Below are 21,782 nucleotides of genomic sequence, written 5' to 3' on the forward strand. Positions count from 1 at the left end.
TCCAGAGGAGCCAAGTCGAGGGAGGGCTACAACCGTGCCCCAACGCCCCCGCAGAGACCAGGTGAGCGTAACAGAACGCAAAGAGCCTCTCCGAATCTCTGCCTGGGTATTATGGAAACCTCTGAAACCGATCAGTTAGCCCAATTACTGGCGGAGCTACGGGCTGAAGTGCATGCCTCAAGACAAGAGACTAATTCCTTGAGGAGAGACCTTATTGAAGCCCGAGAACGAACAGGCTCCAGGCACCGCAGGAGAAGTTCTGTTACCCGGAATTACACCAACTCCTTTGCCACAGCCATCACCACCAGTGAAGGTGGTACTTCCAGGGGCAGTCCCACTGGCCCCACCAGAATGCTTCTTTGGCGACCCGAACAAATATGATGTGTTCATGAACTAGTGCCGCCTCCACTTTTTGTGCTAACCAGGAGCCTTCCCTAATGACAACGCAAGGGTGGCTTTTGTACTTTCCTATTTGGGAGGCTGTGCAGCTGATTGGTCCATACCATTAGTGACCCAGGAAGATCCGATACTTCGGAACTTTGCGGAATTCCAAAGGGAATTGGAAAAATTGTTCGCCAGACACACCCAAGGACAAGTGTTAGACAACTCATTGCTATCTCTTAGACAAGGAAACTTATTGACTTATATTGCCACCTTCAACGGCCTCAGAGCACAGACTAATTGGCCGGAAGAAAAACAAACCATACTTTTTTACCGGGGGCTACGTGGTGAGTTGAAAGACGTACTAGCTCAAGTTGTCAATCCACCAGAATATTGTGCGGATTATATCAACCTAACTGTGCAATTAGACCACCGATTGCAAGACCGTAAAATGGACCGCACGAGGGCGGAAGGGAGATCGGTTTACATAAGACCTCAGGATAATCAAACCAGGGCTCATGAAACCACTGAACTTATGCAAATAGGGGGATTCCAAGCTCCCATTTCTAAGGCTGAGAGGGAAAAAAGGAGGCAACCACAACTTTGTTTATATTTCGGAAAGGCTGGACATTTCTTGCGAGAATGCCTTATTAAACCCCCCAAGAGGATGGTAGGTGCCACGGACAATGACAACGAAGAAAAAGAACAGAAGTCAAAAAACTTGGATGCCCGGCATGTGTAGGGGTCCACTTGTCGAGCGGAATCAAGAAAGTTGGACCGACCTCACACCTGGTTATTCCGGTGTTAATAACCCATCACCAACAATCATCAAGGGTACATGCTCTAGAAGCCTACATTGATAGTGGTGCAGTGGGAAACTACATTGATCAGGATTTGGCCGCACGGATAGACCTCCCACTTCAGCAAAAACCACACTCGGAAAACGTTACTGCCGTGGATGGCTCTCAGCTGTCTTCAGGGCCATTAACTCAACACACAATAAGGTAATGCTGACATGTCAGGATGGTCATCGGGAAAGCATTTTGTTTGATCTTAATCTGGGCCCCACAGCTCGAAATGATCCTAGGAATCTGTGGCTTGAAACCCATAACCCAAGGATTGACTGGCGCACAAGAAAGCTGACCTTCCCCCAGGAATGTGCAAAGAGCTGCTACCATAGGGACGTGAGGAAACTACAACTCAAGGGGACACCCATCCTAGGAATTTCGGGTTCATTACCTTCCGAATATCAAGATTTTTTGGCCATTTTCCAAAAGGAACAAGCTAATACTCTGCCCCCACACAGAATTTATGATTGCCAAATCGATCTGGTACCTGGAGCAGAAATTCCCTGCAGCAGAATCTACGCTCTGACTGAGCAAGAAAATCAGCATCTAAGAACTTATCTAGACCAGTACCTACTAATGGGTTCATCCGCCCGTCCAAGTGCCTGGCCTCCTCAGCTCTCTTCTTCGTGCCAAAGAAGGAAGGGGACCTCAGAACGTGTATAGATTATAGGGCGTTAAACCAAATTACCGTGAAGAATAGGTATCCTCTGCCACTCATTCCCGAACTACTTGACCAAGTAAAGAATGCTCAAATCTATACAAAGTTAGACCTCTGGGGAGCTTACCATCTGGTTACAGTGAAGAAGGGCGATGAATGGAAGACAGCATTCTGAACCAAATACGGGCTTTTCGAGTACCAGGTCATGCCCTTTGGGTTATGCAATGCGCCAGCCTCATTTCAGTTCTTTATGAACGATGTACTCCACGAACTGCTGGACGTCTGTGTCCTTGTTTACATCGAGGATATCCTCATCTATTCAGCATCCAAGGAAGAGCATGTGGGCCATCTAAGGGCCGTTCTGGAGAAACTCCGTAAGAATCGGCTATTCGCCAAACTAGAAAAGTGTTTTTTCCATGTCACGGAAGTCGAGTTCTTGGGCTTTATGCTTACCCCACTGGGGTACACATGGACACTCGTAAAGTGGAAGCTATTCTTCAATGGCCATCCCCAACATCGACCACGGGAGTGCAGAGCGTGCTCGGGTTTGCCAATTTCTACCGGCGATTCATCCCGGGATTTTCTCAAATCGTTCATCCCATCACTATTTTACTAAGAAAGAATAAAACGTTTTCTTGGACTCCCGACGCTGGAAAAGCCTTCCAGGAATTGAAATCGGCTTTCACCTCAGCACCTGTTCTCCGGCACCCCCGACCTGATCTACCCTACGTCGTGGAGACCGATGCCTCCAGTGTGGCCGTGGGGGTGGTGTTATCACAAAGGGATCCAGCCACCGGGCAGTTACATCCCATAGCATTTTGGTCCCGTAAATTTACAGCACCTGAAAAGAACTATGCCATAACCGACAATGAATTATTGGCGATCAAAGGAGCCCTTAAAAACTGGAGACACTACCTCCTGGGGTTAGACATATTGTCACCGTTATCACGGATCCCCATAATTTGCTATATCTGAAAACAGCGAAGGCCCAGTCTTCTCGTCAGCTTCGCAGGGCTCTCTTCTTCGCAGAGTATGATTTTGTAATCACATACGGACCAGGAGTGCGCAACGGAAAAGCAGATGCTCTGTTACGAATGGGAGAAGACAAAGACGCATTTATACCATCAGAACCAGTACCCATCATTCCAGAGGAGAGAATTCAGAACCAGATCGAGCAACCGCCTGCTGGGAATATTTAAAGGTCGACCTCCAGTCTCAAATGGATCAAACCGCCCAACAAGAATGGTTGAACAAAAGAGACCAGTACTCCATCGTGGACAATTTACCCTATTTCTAAGGGAGACTATACATTAGAGATAAAGAAGCTCAAAACATGATTATAGCCAATTACCACAAATCATTAGTGGAGGGACACCCTGGGATTACTAAAACACGAGCCAAAATCAGGAAGAATTACTGGTGGCCAACCTGGAGAAAGGACGTGGCCCACTTTATTGCAACCTGCAGAGTTTGTGCACAGCAGAAATCCCAAAAGTCCAGTCCCGCAGGATTATTGTGTCCACTGAGTATACCACCCGTCCCTTGGCATACGTTATCCAGGGACTTCATTACAGATTTACCTCCTTGCAATGGCTATAACACAATTTTAGTGGTGGTGGATTTGTTCTCCAAGATGGCACACCTTATTCCACTAAAAGGACTTCCTACTGCTGGAACTCTGGCCACTGTGTTCTTATAACAAGTGATCAGATTACATGGTTTCCCTTCAGTATTGATTTCTGATCAAGGACCACAATTTGTCTTTGCCTTCTGGAGGAGTTGTTGCAAGATTGCGCAGATTGACCTTCGCCTATTCACCAGCCACCATCCCCACACCGATGGTCAAACTGAGAGGACTAAACAGACATTAGAGCAATACCTGAGAGGTATGCTGCAGCAGACAGAAGGATCCTGGAAGGACGTTCTTTGGTTAACTGAGTTTGCTTAAAATAACTCTATCCACACAAGTACAGGACAGACCCCATTCTATATCATGAATGGTCGGCATCCTCGGACGTCCTCCTTTGACCCACTTGATGAGCTAGAAATGCTGGCAATCACCTCACTACATAAGACTATTACTCAAACCCTCAAGGAAGCAACCAAGAATTACCTAAAGCCAAGGAACAGCAAAAGAAGTTTGCTGACAGGCATAGAAGGGAAGCACCACATTACCAAATTGGGGATAAAGTATGGTTGGCTGCCCGAAATATACCACTCAAAGGACCTTGGGTCTTCCGTCCCAGATATCTAGGACCTTATCCCATCAAGGCCATCATCAACCCGGCCGCAGTAAAACTAGATCTACCCGACAATATGCAAATTCACCCAGTATTTCACATTTCCCACTTGAAGCCGGTGAAGCCTGAGACTAGGATCAAAAAACCACCGGAGCCTGAAATTATCGGAGGAGAACTTGAGTATGAGGTTAAGGACATTTAGATTCTAAAATGGTACGATCAAAATTGTACTACTTAATCGATTGGAAGGGTTATGGACCTCAAGCTAGTGGATAATCGAACATCAATTTGTGCCATGGTACAACATTTCCTCCAGAAGTTGGATACAAATTGGCTTACACGATCTGAGATTAGGACTGAGGGGGAAACCATGCAGTTTTATAATCTGTTCAAGAAATGCTTTTGCCAGACCAGTAGTGTTAGGAAGTCCTTTGAATGGAATGAAATGTGCCATTTTAGAGAACAGGTCTACAACCACCAGAATGGCATTAAAACCTTGACAGGGAGGTAAATCCGTAATAAAATCAAGAGAAAGAGTATGCCAGAGAGCTGGTGAAATATCCAGTGGTTGTAGGAGGCCAGCTGGTTTCTGTTTTTGTGATTTATTCTGTGCACATATCCCACAGGATAGAACAAATCGAGCAATGTCCTTACGCTAGGTTGGCCACCAATAATTCTGTTTAACCTTGGCTAGAGTTTTAGCAATTCGGGATGGCCTTCGATCAGGGAATCGTGATAACCAGAAATGACCAATTCTTGCAGATCTTTACTTGGTAGATATAGTCGTTCCCTGAAGTAGGGTAATCCACCCAGAACCGTGTGATGTTCATTTTGGGAATTCCATTTCTGCAAGATCTCGGGGTTCATTAAGGTTCGAATCTTATCTTGAAGTTCCAGTAGTTTATCACTGGGGATGATGGCAACAGGGTCCAGGGTACTATTTGTTTTCTCTTCAACACCCATACGAGACAAGGCATCGGCCTTCCCATTCCGAACTCCCGGTCAGTATGTTATTACGTAATCGTATTCTGCGAAGAATAGAGCCCACCGCAACTGTCGTGACGATTGGGCTTTTGCTGACTTTAGGTATTGAAGGTTTCAGTGATCTGTGATTGCTGTGATGGTATGTCTGGCACCTAATAGATACTGCCACCAGGCTTTGAAGGCCGACTTTATTGCCAACAATTCTTTGTCTGTAATTGCATAGTTAAGTTCTGGTGGTGAGAATTTACGTGACCAAAAGTCCACTGGGTGTAATTGGCCTATCTCTGGATCTCTTTGAGAGAGAACTGCTCCCATAGCTACGTTGGAAGCATCAGTTTCCACTACATAGGGGAGATCAGGGCGAGGATGTCGTAAAATTGGCGCAGAGGTGAATCTTTTCTTGAGTTCTTGAAAGGCCTGTTCCTCCTCTTCAGTCCATTTGAATTTTTTGTTGTTTTTTCTCAGTAATGATGTGATTGGGTGGACTATCCGTGAGAAATCTGGAATAAATCGGCGATAAAAATTTGCAAAGCCGAGCATGCTTTGGGGTCCTTTAAGTGAAGAAGGTGACAGCCAATTAAGGATGGCATTTACTTTGTGTAAATCCATCTTGACTCCCTTTGGCGATAGAACAAAACCGAGGAACTCAACTTTGGTGACATGGAAGGAGCATTTCTCGAGTTTAGCGTACAGTTTGTGCTGGCAAAGTTTTGCAAGGACTGAGAGAAAATGTTCCACATGATCTCTTTCAGAGGGGGAATACACCAGGATGTCGTCAATATAGACCAGGGCACAGACATCGATTAATTCCTGTAATACATCATTCATGAAGTATTGCAACGCTCCAGGAGCGTTGCACAGCCGAAAGGCATTACCTGATATTCGTACAGGCCATACTTGGTGTTAAATGCGTTTTTCCATTCATCTCCTTTCTTAACACGTACAGGGTGGTATGCTCGTCTGAGGTCTAGTTTGGTGTAGATTCGGGCATCCTTGACTTGGTCCAACAGTTCCGGGATAAGGGGCAAAGGGTAGCAGTTTTTTACTGTGATTTCATTAAGTGCACGGTAATCAATGCAAGTCCTCAAATCTCCTTCCTTCTAGGGTACGAAGAATAAGGGAGAGGCTGCCAGTGACTTTGACGGGCGGATAAACACATTAGCCAGGTATTGATCCAGATAGGACTTCAAATGGAGATTTTCGGTTTCCGTAAGTGCACAAATTCGACCACATGGAACCTGTGCGCCCGGTATCAGGTCGATCTGACGGTTCGCGATCCCCTATGCTATTCCTTGAACAGATTTCAGGTTTGGCTGTGGTATAGATTTCGGGTAGCAAGCATGGGCGCATTCATAGGAAAAGGTCAGTCTCTTTGCACGCCAGTCTATGTGGGGATTGTGAGTTACTAACCATGGCATCCCTAAGATGAACCCGAACTGAGGAGCTTTGTTGATGTCAAACGTGATTGCTACTTGATGTCCATCCTGACACAGAAGGGTTAATTCTGTTGTGCATTGGGTTACTGGTCCCGAAGCAATTTCTGTACCATCAACAGTAGTTACCTTTTCAGTTGTTGGTTTTGTGCATAAGGGAAGTCCCATTTCTGTTGCCAGATCTCGATCTATGTAATTACCAACTGCTCCGCTGTCTATATATGCCTCTACGGCATGCATCCGTGACGGTCATTGGTGATTGATCAAGGTTACTGGTAGGGCAAAATGTGAGGTCTGTGACTCAACCTTCTCGCTCGACAAGCGGACCTCTACGCTTGCCGGGCCTGGTAGCTTTACGATTCCTTTCCATCATCTTCTTTCTCTGTAGCACCTACCACCTTCCTTGGAGGTTTCACTGGGCATTCTTTGAGGTAGTGACCCGATTTACTGCAGTATAGGCATAACTGTAGCTGTCTCCTCTTGTCTCTTTCACCCTTGGTTAAAGGGGGTCGTACTCCTCCAATCTGCATGGGTTCTGTGGTATTTTCTGATGAACGTTGAACATAATCTTTTGAACGTACGTACATGGCACGATTTTTGAGTGTACTTCGGTCTGTTCTTTGATCCTGTAATCTGTGGTCCAACTGAACTACCAGGTTGATAAACTCTGCACAGTCTTTAGGTGGGTCTACCACTTGAGCAAGGACATCCTTCAGGTCTTCTCATAGGACCGGATGAAACAACATGGCTCTTTTATCTTCTGGCCACCCCGCTTCTACAACCAGTCTATTAAAGGTGGCAATATTAGTCAGCAAATCTTGATTCCCTTGGCGGAGGGACAGGAGTTTGTTATCAAGAGCTTGTCCATGCAAGTGTCGAGCAAATAACTTTTCCATCTCCTATTGAAAACCCCTGAAGTTCTGCAGTAATGGGTCATCCCAGCTCACTAAAGGTACCGACCAGTCTGCGGCACTTCCACTCAAATATAATAACACAAAGGACACCCTCGCCTGGTCATTTGGATAAGCCCCAGGCCTACAAAGAAAGTGGAGGCGGCACTGGTTCATGAATGTTGCGTACCTTCTGTGGTCTCCATTAAACCGTTCTGGTGTTGCCAGGGGTACTGCTCCCGGCAACTTTATCTGTACTGGATTGACTGATGATGGTGTAGCGACGGATGGGGCGAGTCCGGGCAATGGAGCCTGCCCGTCTGTGTTTGTAGTAGCTGTTTGCTTAGTTCATCAGTATGGTCTTTTGTGACTATTAACTCTCGTCTTAAGGCATTGGTTTCCTGCCGGGCTGCATGTACCTTGGCGTGTAATTGTTCCAAAAGCTGGGCTAACTGATCAGTTTCAGATGTCTCCATGATGCCCAGATGGATAAGGTTTAAAGGCTTTGTGTTCTGTTACGCTCACCTGATATCCCCGAGGGCATCCGGAAGGCTCTGAGATATGGAATCCTGGATGCATAGTTGCCCAGTGCTGAATAATGAATCTTAGTTATTTGTAGGGTGAGCTCTCCGTCCTGCGTTTCTTGTGCAGGGGCGCTTGATGTTTGTTGTCGAGCTGCCCGAGTTGCTTCACAGGTGCAGTACGCCTTCCTTGAGCCCAGGCCTGCTGTGACCCCGAATCTGCTGGTAGGCAGGTAGGTTTGTTAATTGTAAGTCTTTGTTCTGTTTATGGTGGGAATTTGTTAATGTCTTTATCTCCTTCTTTTCAGGTGCAAAGGTCTTGATGCTGGTGTGCCGGATGGACAGGCACGTTTTCTAGGTAAGAGAAAGCGCGAAGCGCAGCGCCTTTATTTTCTTTTAAAGCTAACCTGTGTTTTCTTCTTCTTCTCCTCACAGGCCACTGTGGTGCTGTGAGTGGATGAGAGCGCAATGAAAAACAGGCCCCCGGAATCCGTTAAGGTAAGTACAGCGCTGTGCGGTTGTTTAATATTGAAAGCGAACCTGAATATGTCTCTTTTCCTTTGCAGATGTTGCTGTGGTGCTCCGGATGGAAGTGTGGCGTAGCACGATGGAATTCAGGTAAGACTGATGGAATTCGATGTTTTGGAAGCGCGCGTTCTAATATCGTTTTACCCTTTCTCGTTATTTCAGGTCGCAATGTTCGAACAGAAGCTGTGGTAGCAGTTTGCCGGAAGTCCTTAAGCTAGTACTCATAGGTGAGTGATGTTTCTTCTTCTCTCGGTTTCCACAGATTGCAGCCCAGTTGAGATGCTGAGTGCTGGATGGTGTTTTCTCAGGTAAGACAGAATAATCTTGTTCTTGCAGGATTACTGGAAGATGCTGAAGACCAGGAGCTGGACATGGTGAGCGTCACGCTGCTGGTTGCAGAATAACACAAAGCGTGTTCTGCAGTCAGGGTGTGGTTTATATAGCCCAGGTAAAGTAGTACCAGGGAAAGTAGTTCCAGGCCTACCACACCGAAAACACTAGACCGCATGGCCTGGTTCTTAGAACTAGACTGTGTGGGTGCTTCCATGTTGGATTTAAAGGCCCATGTACATAAATGGGACCTCGTTTGAACAGCCCTTCCTGCCTACATATGAGCCTGGTGCCAGAGGTGCCAGGACTGGCTCCAGGAGCCGTTTTGCGTTTTGCAGTGGTTCTGGTGGGAGCCTGCTTGTGGCACAACTTGTGCCCCCTCACAGTGGTCATGACAAGAACATAGGGGCCCGGTGTCCCCCATGCAATACCATCGGTCTCTTAACAACCCCAATCCAACCGACGATACACCTGCACTCAAGTCCCACTAACCCTGCACACGACGACTTACAACTAATATTTATATCAACCTCCACATCTCACTCTTACCAAGACAGACATGCCCTCACAACAGAATGTACACAGTAGTTGAAGGTGGGTGGGGGAGGGATAGGCCTGGTTGGCCGAGGGGGAGGGGGTTTGGTTGTGTTCTGTTTTATGCTATGCTAGTGGGAAAAGAGCTAATATCTCTGGCGGGAGGTTATCAACATGAGTATAATGTTTGTACCTCTAGTAGATGGTGGGAAATGTCCCATAGGCATCCCTCGCTAGGATCAATATGAGCTAATATTTGCTTTTGGTTTCATTCTCTCTTGTTATACTGAGGCTGGCTCTTTCCTCATGACAATGTCTGTATGCTTTATGTTGGAAAATCAATAAAAAGAGGTTCAAAAAAATTAAAAATAAAGTTTAGCAAGGTTGGATCTTGGAGAAAAACCCCTCAAGAAATCTGTTTCCACTGATCCAGAGGAAATGTTATTTTCTGACAAGTTTCAACTAAAATCTAACATCTTCCCAAAGAATGTAGGCACTCGTTATTCTCAGTGATGCAAGGGGATCTCTTTCTTGACAGAGAAGGACAAAGGCATTGCTAGGGGTGGGGCTGAGGGGCCTATAGCCCCTGGTCTTTTGGTTGTAGCCCTGGATAAAAGCACAGGGGCTACAACCAAAAGGCTAGCTAGCCCCAGTCCCGACAGTTCCAACATTAGCGTAGCCCTGGATCTTTTTCATACCTAGCACCATCCCTGGAGAGGGAAAACCATCTTATTCAGGAAATTATGACAGATAAGTCTGAAGGGCTGGGAACGTTTCAACTAGGTGGACCATTCGATCCTTTCAAAGATAAACTGCAAGACACTTACCATGCCTTAGACTCCTCCCTCCCTTGTACAGAGGAACAAAATTGTTACTCGTGTAGAGAAGACAGACATCTTACAAAACACTGCTCTCTATATCTTTTATCTCCTCTTTCAGCAGTGCAGAGAACAGATACAAAAATAACTCAAGACACAGAGACAATAACTAAGAGTTTTTTTTATCCATTTCATATGCTCCAAATACACAAGTTCAAACTTTTAGAAGAAAAGATCCATCCATATCTCTCTCTAAAAATAGGCAAACCCAAAACCACAAAGTCCCCGCCAATGTTTATCGAAAAAGAGTTTGGGCTCAGCTTGACTTTGGGAGTGAGGGATGTGCCGTTCACCTGAGACTACCATCCTTGGGTTGGGAAAAGTCCTTTAAAGGACCTGTATATTGTATTAATGTAGATGTTCGAGGGTACCGCTTTACTCAAATAGCAGTGACCATTTGGGGAAGAAACATTATAGAGTCGGACGTTATTTCTGACCTTTCTGAAGATGTAATTCTGGGCAATGATGTCCCACAAGTCCATCAGTAGTTGACTGAGATCGCTCAAAACTAAGCTCCTATCTTTAAACGATAAATAAGATCAGAGATGAAAAAAGAGATCTCTCTGAAGAGGTGATAATTGATACCAACTATAACTTAAGGTGAAAGACTAATTTGTGATACTATCGCAAGAGCTTCCTATTCTCCTTTACCATCTTATGAGACACCTAACAGTTATTCAGAAAGACCCATGTGGAACCGGAAAATAAGTAAATACTCAAACGGAGAAGGGGAATCCAATCTTTCAAGGAAAAAGGTATGTGACTAATCACAGCCTTTCCCTGTGAGGATAGGTAGGTGAGCCTGCTCCGCAATATCCTCCCTAGCCGTAGAGGAAAGCAGAACCTCACCGGGAGAGGCTTCGCCCTTGTGGACAAGGGATCTTGTTCCGATGAGCAACTCTCTAACCAACCCACTTGTGACCCATCCATTGTAACACCTTACAAAAGGAAACATGAAAAACGCATTGCTATTTGTTGTTGTCATATAGAAACCCTGAATCAACCTTAGTGGATCTACTTATGTAGTACTGAGCCAAAGAAGATAACTGGAACATTACAGAGTACAATCATTCAACCTAAGAGGATGTACTTGAGTAATACTGAGACGAAGAAGATGACTGGAAGTACACAGAGTGCAATCATTACAGAGAATAAGGACGTTGACTCTCTGCCGGGGAAGACCCAGCAATGCGTCATAAATCAAGGAGGAGTCCTGAAAGAGAGAGAAGTTCGGGAGTATCAAGTCAGTTGTGTGAGGGAGACCGCAACATGCAGTTCCCGAGAGAGGGGGAAGCTGGCATGGAAACACTGCACAGGGAGGACCTGAAGTGAGAGGAAGTGAGAAAAAGAAACCTCAGAGAAGGCCCCGAGACCCAGGTGGTGGCATGACTGAGAGTCCGTGGACTGGGGAGTCCAACAACGATGCCGAAACCACATACCCGACCGCAACACGGAATGGGTGCAAAGAAGGAGAGAAGTATGACGGAAAGCATGAAAGCAACCTGACAGACAGCAGAAAGGTTCCCATCCTGAACGCAGACCCGGTGAAGCTGACCGTGAAAAGTCGTTGTCAAGAACTACCTAAGATTAAGTTACTAAAAGTAACTTACTGGAAAGCAGACCACGGGGCGAAGGGAGTCATTCTCCTGTACCTTATTTAGTTTTGATAGCGGCAAGAACAAGTTAGATTAGTTTTAGACAGAGGACTGATCTTCATTTTGGACTCACCGACGACTGATGAGCATCCTAGTTAGTTTGTGTTAGGAGGAAAACCCATAGTATAAGGAAAATAAGGAGTTTTATCTTTTTGTTTCATAATTGAAGTTCCAAAATGACAAATCCGAGTCCTTGTCCTCCTTTTGACATGCCACAGGACGTAGGAGGCAGGGAAAGAAGTAAGGGGACACATCAGAGAAGTAGATAATTGAGTGGATTTGTCTGTCACAACTGCAAACACATGGCAAGTGGAATGTTTTTTGTCTGTCAGCAATCCATGAAAACATTGTGCAGCAGAATCACAGTGTCACTCCAGAAGGTAAGAATCCTGACTTTGGTATGTGCTGTGTAAGGAACTCATGTTGGCAACAGTAAAAACAGACACAAGTCATCACAGTTCAAGGGTGTTTATTAAACTGTATGCAGGTTGGAAAAACACCTAATCTAAACCTAAATCTTGGTCCGGGTTGAATGGTATGGCTCAGTAGCCATCTTAGAGTGGAAAGCATATGTATACCCGGGCTGTGGGATGCATTTCCCTGTTTTTCTGGATGGGAGATACTGGACATGTTTCTTGTGTGCTTGAAGAAAAGCTGTGGGTTCGCAAGTAAAGTCTGTGCGCTAGTAATCACTGATTGTAGTAAAGATTCTATCACAAATTGTAAGGTGTCAGCAGCATTACCACCTACGCAGCCAGACCACCCTGGCTGGAACTGAAAACTGGTAGAAGAGAGGGTGAGGTGGAGACGCGCTAGACACTACAGCAATAAGGCACACAAATAATATAGTTGATGTTTTAATTGTAGCAGAAACAGCCGACACGTGTTTCGACACGCTGGTCGTTCTTAAGGCTGAGTAATTGGAAGAACATGATATAACAACAACAAAAAAGGAGTTACAAATCAAATTAGATACACACATTAACAACACATTAACAACATCATCGCATAAACAAAAGATAGCGATTGAAATTAGAGCAAGGCAAACATACCACAAAACATTGTATAATACAAAAATTGTTGGCATACCGTGAACCAGGGTTGGAGAGTGGAGTACGCGATGCGGAAGTAGTTGCAAGGATTAGAACAGAGCAAAAATTGATTCATGGAAGTCCCTGCGCGTGTTCACCTCGGGATGTGCGCCAAACCCGTGCATGGCGCACAAGTCACTGCAACATCCCGAAAGGCGTGCGCGACGCGCACAGTGAAAGCGCACAACCTCGGCGCATACACCAGAAAGTGGGCGGGTCACGGGGCGTAACGCGCGGAATGGGGAACAACGCGCGAAAATAAGGGCGTAACTGGGGATGTACTGCAGGGAAGCAGACGGAACGCCCACACGCACTCGAACCACACGTATTCATGGAATCGAATAGGGCAAAGCCACGCACAGCCAAAGACACGCACAAGCTGAAACACGTCCGCCACACGAAGGCAGGTGGTAGAGTCCCAGTGCATCACAAAAGTGGCAACATACAGCAATTGGGCCTGTGCGAGCGGGGCACGTGTATTGCGGGGGTGCGCGGGAAGCAACTCATGTGATCGAGCGGGGTACGTGTATTTCGGGGGCGCGCGGGAAGTTACACACGCGATTGAGCGGGGTACGTGTATTTCGGGGGTGTGCGGGAAGTTACACACACGATTGAGCGGGGTACGTGTATTTCGGGGGTGCGCGGGAAGTTAAATACGCGATTGAGGGGGGTACGTGTATTTCTGCGGTGCGCGGGAAATTACACACGCGATTGAGCGGGGTACGTGTATTTCGGGGGTGCGCGGGAAGTTAGATACGCGATTGAGCGGGGTACGTGTATTTCGGTGGTGCGCGGGAAGTTACACACGCGATTGAGCGAGGTACGTGTATTTCGGGGGTGCGCGGGAAGTTACACACGCGATTGAGCGGGGTACGTGTATTTCGGGGGTGCGCGGGAAGTTACACACGCGATTGAGCGGGGTACGTGTATTTTGGGGGTGCGCGGGAAGTTACACACGCGATTGAGCGGGGTACGTGTATTTCGGGGGTGCGCGGGAAGTTGCACACGCGATTGAGCAGGGTACGTGTATTTCTGGGGTGCGCGGGAAGTCACACACGCGATCTCATCAGGGTACGTGTATTAAAGGGGTGCGCGGGAAGTTCCATGCGCAATCTCATCAGGGTACATGTATTACAGGGGTGCGCGGGGAGCAGCACACGTGAATTGCACGTGTGGGTCCTCCCAGGTGTTCCCTCTACACCCTCCACGGCCCCTGCAGGTGGGTCACACCACAGGGGCCTACCCAGCACATGTCCTGCAGGCACCCCATCCACCATGGCCATGCCCACCAGCCAACCCACATGTCAACTTGCACTACTGCCCACCAACACATGTCCCCCTGCACCCCCAGCCACCAGGGGCACCCTCCACCAGGCCCCCACCCATGTCTCCCACCACCCCCACCCCCCAGCAGTGCAGGGGCACCCACCACCAGGCCCCCACCCATGTCTCCCAGCACCCCCACCCCCCAGCCACCAGGGGCAGCCTCCACCAAGCCCCCGCCCATGTCTCCCAGCACCCCCACCCCCCAGTCACCAGGGGCAGCCTCCACCAGGCCCCCACCCATGTCTCCCACCACCCCCACCCCCCAGCCACCAGGGGCACCCACCACCAGGCCCCCACCCATGTCTCCCAGCACCCCCACCCCCCAGCCACCAGGGGCAGCCTCCACCAGGCCCCCACCCATGTCTCCCAGCACCCACCCCCCAGTCACCAGGGGCAGCCTCCACCAGGCCCCCACCCATGTCTCCCAGCACCCCCACCCCCCAGCCACCAGGGGCAGCCTCCACCAGGCCCCCACCCATGTCTCCCACCACCCCCACCCCCAGCATTGTGGGGCACCTGCCAGCAGGCCCCCACCCATGTCCAACTCATGTTCCCCACCACCCCCACCCCCAGCCACCAGGGGCAGCCTCCACCAGGCCCCCACCCATGTCTCCCACCACCCCCACCCCCCAGCACTGTGGGGCAGCCTCCACCAGGCCCCCACACATGTCTCCCACCACCCCCACCCCCCAGCACTGTGGGGCACCTGCCAGCAGGCCTCCACCCATGTCCAACTCATGTTCCCCACCACCCCCACCCCCCAACCACCAGGGGCAGCCTCCACCAGGCCCCCACCCATGTCTCCCACCACCCCCACCCCCCAGCAGTGCAGGAGCAGCCTCCACCAGGCCCCCACCCATGTCTCCCAGCACCCCCACCCCCCAGCCACCAGGGGCACCCACCACCAGGCCCCCACCCATGTCTCCCACCACCCCCACCCCCCAGCAGTGCAGGGGAAGCCTCCACCAGGCCCCCACCCATGTCTCCCACCACCCCCACCCCACAGTCACCAGGGGCAGCCTCCACCAGGCCCCCACCCATGTCTCACAGCACCCCCACCCCCCAGCCACCAGGGGCAGCCTCCACCAGGCCCCCACACATGTCTCCCACCACCCCCACCCCCCAGCACTGTGGGGCACCTGCCAGCAGGCCCCCACCCATGTCCAACTCATGTTCCCCACCACCCCCACCCCCCAGCCACCAGGGGCAGCCTCCACCAGGCCCCCACCCATGTCTCCCACCACCCCCACCCCCCAGCAGTGCAGGAGCAGCCTCCACCAGGCCCCCACCCATGTCTCCCAGCACCCCCACCCCCCAGCCACCAGGGGCACCCACCACCAGGCCCCCACCCATGTCTCCCACCACCCCCCAGCAGTGCAGGGGCAGCCTCCACCAGGCCCCCACCCATGTCTCCCACCACCCCCACCCCCCAGTCACCAGGGGCAGCCTCCACCAGGCCCCCACCCATGTCTCCCAGCACCCCCACCCCCCAGCCACCAGGGGCAGCCTCCACCAGGCCCCCACCCGTGTCTCCACCACCCCCACCCCCCAGCACTGTGGGGCACCTGCCGCAAGGCCCCCACCCATGTCCAACTCATGTTCCCCACCACCCCCACCCCCCAGCTACCAGGGGCAGCCTCCACCAGGCCCCCACCCATGTCTCCCACCACCCCCACCCCCCAGTCACCAGGGGCAGCCTCCACCAGGCCCCCATCCATGTCGCCCAGCACCCCCACCCCCCAGCCACCAGGGGCAGCCTCCACCAGGCCCCCGCCCATGTCTCCCACCACCCCCACCCCCCAGCAGTGCAGGGGCAGCCTCCACCAGGCCCCCACCCATGTCTCCCAGCACCCCCACCCCCCACCCCCCAGGGGCAGCCTCCACCAGGCCCCCACCCATGTCTCCCAACACACCCACCCCCCCAGCATTGTGGGGCACCTGCCAGCAGGCCCCCACCCATGTCCAACTCATGTTCCCCACCACCCCCAGCCCCCAGCCACCAGGGGCAGCCTCCACCAGGCCCCCACCCATGTCTCCCACCACCCCCACCCCCCAGCACTGTGGGGCAGCCTCCACCAGGCCCCCACACATGTCTCCCACCACCCCCACCCCCCAGCACTGTGGGGCACCTGCCAGCAGGCCTCCACCCATGTCCAACTCATGTTCCCCACCACCCCCACCCCCCAGCCACCAGGGGCAGCCTCCACCAGGCCCCCACCCATGTCTCCCACCACCCCCACCCCCCAGCAGTGCAGGAGCAGCCTCCACCAGGCCCCCACCCATGTCTCCCAGCACCCCCACCCCCCAGCCACCAGGGGCACCCACCACCAGGCCCCCACCCATGTCTCCCACCACCCCCACCCCCCAGCAGTGCAGGGGAAGCCTCCACCAGGCCCCCACCCATGTCTCCCACCACCCCCACCCCACAGTCACCAGGGGCAGCCTCCACCAGGCCCCCACCCATGTCTCACAGCACCCCCACCCCCCAGCCACCAGGGGCAGCCTCCACCAGGCCCCCACACATGTCTCCCACCACCCCCACCCCCCAGAACTGTGGGGCACCTGCCAGCAGGCCCCCACCCATGTCCAACTCATGTTCCCCACCACCCCCACCCCCCAGCCACCAGGGGCAGCCTCCACCAGGCCCCCACCCATGTCTCCCACCACCCCCACCCCCCAGCAGTGCAGGAGCAGCCTCCACCAGGCCCCCACCCATGTCTCCCAGCACCCCCACCCCCCAGCCACCAGGGGCACCCACCACCAGGCCCCCACCCATGTCTCCCACCACCCCCCAGCAGTGCAGGGGCAGCCTCCACCAGGCCCCCACCCATGTCTCCCACCACCCCCACCCCCCAGTCACCAGGGGCAGCCTCCACCAGGCCCCCACCCATGTCTCCCAGCACCCCCACCCCCCAGCCACCAGGGGCAGCCTCCACCAGGCCCCCACCCGTGTCTCCACCACCCCCACCCCCCAGCACTGTGGGGCACCTGCCGCAAGGCCCCCACCCATGTCCAACTCATGTTCCCCACCACCCCCACCCCCCAGCTACCAGGGGCAGCCTCCACCAGGCCCCCACCCATGTCTCCCACCACCCCCACCCCCCAGTCACCAGGGGCAGCCTCCACCAGGCCCCCATCCATGTCGCCCAGCACCCCCACCCCCCAGCCACCAGGGGCAGCCTCCACCAGGCCCCCGCCCATGTCTCCCACCACCCCCACCCCCCAGCAGTGCAGGGGCAGCCTCCACCAGGCCCCCACCCATGTCTCCCAGCACCCCCACCCCCCACCCCCCAGGGGCAGCCTCCACCAGGCCCCCACCCATGTCTCCCACCACACCCACCCCCCCAGCAGTGCAGGGGCAGCCTCCACCAGGCCCCCACCCATGTCTCCCAGCACCCCCACCCCCCAGCCACCAGGGGCAGCCTCCACCAGGGCCCCACCCATGTCTCCCACCACCCCCACCCCCCAGCACTGTGGGGCACCCACCACCAGGCCCCCACCCATGTCCAACTCATGTTCCCCAGCACCCCCACCCACCAGCACTGTGGGGCACCTGCCAGCAGGCCCCCACCCATGTCCATCACATGTTCCCCACCACCCCCACCCCCCAGCACTGTGGGGCACCTGCCAGCAGGCCCCCACCCATGTCCAACTCATGTTCCCCACCACCCCCACCCCCCAGCCACCAGGGGCAGCCTCCACCAGGCCCCCACCCATGTCTCCCACCACCCCCACCCCCCAGTCACCAGGGGCAGCCTCCACCAGGCCCCCATCCATGTCGCCCAGCACCCCCACCCCCCAGCCACCAGGGGCAGCCTCCACCAGGCCCCCGCCCATGTCTCCCACCACCCCCACCCCCCAGCAGTGCAGGGGCAGCCTCCACCAGGCCCCCACCCATGTCTCCCAGCACCCCCACCCCCCACCCCCCAGGGGCAGCCTCTACCAGGCCCCCACCCATGTCTCCCACCACACCCACCCCCCCCAGCAGTGCAGGGGCAGCCTCCACCAGGCCCCCACCCATGTCTCCCAGCACCCCCACCCCCCAGCCACCAGGGGCAGCCTCCACCAGGGCCCCACCCATGTCTCCCACCACCCCCACCCCCCAGCACTGTGGGGCACCCACCACCAGGCCCCCACCCATGTCCAACTCATGTTCCCCAGCACCCCCACCCACCAGCACTGTGGGGCACCTGCCAGCAGGCCACAACCCATGTCCATCACATGTTCCCCACCACTCCCACCCCCCAGCACTGTGGGGCACCTGCCAGCAGGCCCCCACCCATGTCCAACTCATGTTCCCCACCACCCCCACCCCCCAACACTGTGGGGCACCTGCCAGCAGGCCCCCACCCATGTGCAACTCATGTTCCCCAGCCAACATGTCATCACAACCTAGATCCCTGGTCCCTATGGTCAGCCTCCAAATGCAAAACACCCACCCGAGTATTGCATCCACCCACTCATAATTTGCAATTACGTCACAGTACACCAATTGCAAGTTCCGAAACAAACACATTTCCCTCACATACACCCAATGGGTGTCAGTGAATCTCAAAACACATATCATGAAATGCATGAAACCAATGAGATACCACACATTGAAGTTCACCAAAAAAAATATGTATTAAAGAAACATAAATAGAATCAAAAATGAAGAAACAGAAATGTGAATGTACAAAAATTAAAAGAAGCATGCCCGTGAAAAAAAGCAAAACCAAAAATAAAATTCCAAAGTAATGTTGTCCAAAGTCAATGTCCACAAAACAAAATCCAATGGGAAATTAAAAAAAAGCCATTGCTCCATGGTTAAAATGTGAAAAAAAATACAATCCAACAGTGAACTATGTACATGGGAACAAGCCAGGGTCCATTATCCCAACAAAAGAAAGGAAACCTATCTAACTACACTAACTAATAAAATAAACTATATACAAAAATGTGGCCAATGTCCGAAAGGTCCAAATAAAATCAAAACAAAAATGAAACCTAACACTGCCCACATAACTATGTACAAGGGCAGCGGGCTAGTTTCACGGCTCACTTGTGGATGTCCCGGGCCAGGGCATCATCAAACTCCTCCTCAATGTCCCGGAGGCTGTCCTCCTCCATGGCCCCGAGGGTCCACAGGGCCATTGACGTCTCCACCTCCAAACCCCTGCAGATTGCCTCGAGGCACTCGGCCCGCCTCAGGGCCCTCCGCATGGAGTTCTCCGCCCTGACCATTGTGAGCCGTGCCTCTTCCGCCCGCTGCCGCTCCGCGTCTATGGCGTGGCCCAACCGCTGCCACACGGAAGACACTCTCTGTCCTGGGTCCTCCTGCCCTCCGGCCGATGCCTGCCCCTCCGATGTTGAAGGCCCCGAGCCTTCATGGCTCCCACCACGTTGCTGCTGCTGCTGTGCCTCTGCCCGTGCACTGCCTCCTGCTGCCTGCACATCCTCCGCCGGCTGGGGTGCAGTCGTAGATGTGGCCACCCCTGCTGGACGTCCGACTCCCGACTGTGGCAGGGATGCCTCCCTCACCAGCCTGGCCGCACCGTCAGAGGCAGCTCCACAGGACTCCCAGGTGACTGATGGGTGGGAAGATGGCACGGAGGACGACTGGCGCGTAGGGGGTCCAGTTGAGGAGGGGGTCGTAGCAAGCCCCATCAGACGGAGGAATGTGACCTGGGTGACCTGTCCCAGCAGGCTGACGTGGTCAACGAGCCATTCGAGATGACGTGCAGTCTCCTCATGAAAAGACTGCAGGTCACCTCGCATGGCCCGTTGACGCAACGCCACACCAGCCAGGACAGGCTCAACCCGGACCCGGATAGCCACGTCCGCAGGCAGAGGAAGGCCAGTTGACGTGAGCTCATCCCCTGCCTGAAAACGGGTCTGGATGTAGGCATCCCTGCTGGTGCAAGATGATGCAGGGACAGGATCAGGGACAGGATTGCACATAGGCACCTCCACGGCGGCCTGTGCTGCCTCCTGTCCCTGGTCCTGCACTGCACCACTAGCACCAGTGGGATCCCCACCTCCAGACCCCGTCTCTGGTGCTTGCACGGCCCCCTCCTCCACCAAACCCCCCACCAACCTGGATGACTCCGTGCCATCTTCCCCTGTTGGGCCCTGTGGGGTCCCAGCTGCCCCTTCAGCTGCGGCCTGGGACATGGCACCGGACTCCTCACTCCCCGACGAGATCACAACATGGGAGGGGAGCCGGGCCTTGCGTCTCCGGCTGGCGGTGGGATCCCCGCCGCTGTGCTCCACAGCACCTTCTCCGCCCTCTTCATCAGTTGACCCTGCAGACAGGGAGAAACAAAACACAGGCATCAGGGCACTGTACAATGGACACATACACACATGACAGTTGTACATGAGTGGCATTGGCAAACCTCAGACATGTCATCACAATCCCCAACACACATGTCATTACAACTCGCACACATGACCCATACCACAGCCATATCGCAACTGCCACCACCATCCATAAACATACAACAGCATGAGCAGCCAAAGGTGAGCCAGACATCACATGCAACACAGGAAGTGCACCACACATGTACACACACCACCACACTTGCATGCATGTGTACACCTCTGCCAAGTGTCGCAGTGTTCAGACGGGCATCCATGTCACATCTGCCAATCAGGCTTCCACATATCGCTGTCACATGCATCCATGTTGCATCACTGTTGCACCCTTGTCAAATACACACACATGCACATGTACACAGTGCTGATACATGCAGCCGAAAACAACATACATGCATGACATCACGGACATGTCTACTTACATACACATTCATCCAAACATGTGTGCCCACACAACTGCATTTGGCAGGCAAGCCTACACACACAAGCACCATCCATGTCTCACACATTCTAGCCCTCGCATGTGTTAGCCCCACAGCCCTGTACACCCCCACCCATACTCGACCCCATACAAACAGATGTGCAACCTGCACACTACTGAATAATCACCACACGCACTGCTCACAATAAGGATGCATGTACACTCACCGCTCGACTCCAGACGGGTCTGCCTCTCAAGGACCTGGACGTGGAGCGCTGGGGATATGCGTTCCAGGACCCTCATCTGTTCTTCCGACAAGTGGCCCCAGCGCCCCTTGGCATCCGCTGCTTTCAAGAGGCGCCGGGCCTTGTTCAGGGTCCTGGACCTGAAGTCCTCCCAGCGCTTCTTGACATGTTGTAAGTCGCGGACTGCCCCCCCTCCGCGTTGATGGCAGTCACGATGTCAGTCCAGATCCGAGTCTGTCCTTCCTTGTCGGCGCGGGAACTTCCGAAGAGGGCATCATACTGCCCCAGGACTTGCTCCACCAGGACACCAACTTCGGTGGCACTGAAGCTGGTGCCCCTCTGCCTCTCTGGCCGGGGGTTGTCAGTGGTCTCAGATGGTGTTTGCCCCGACATGACAACCCCAGAGGCAGGGGTGGGTGGGCAACTGGGTCCTGGGGCTGGGCTGTGGAGCGATGGAATCCC

The sequence above is a fragment of the Ambystoma mexicanum genome, chromosome 13, assembly GCF_040938575.1.
Source record: "Ambystoma mexicanum isolate Mex_15411 chromosome 13, UKY_AmexF1_1, whole genome shotgun sequence".
In the NCBI taxonomy this organism is placed as follows: Eukaryota; Metazoa; Chordata; class Amphibia; order Caudata; family Ambystomatidae; genus Ambystoma; species Ambystoma mexicanum.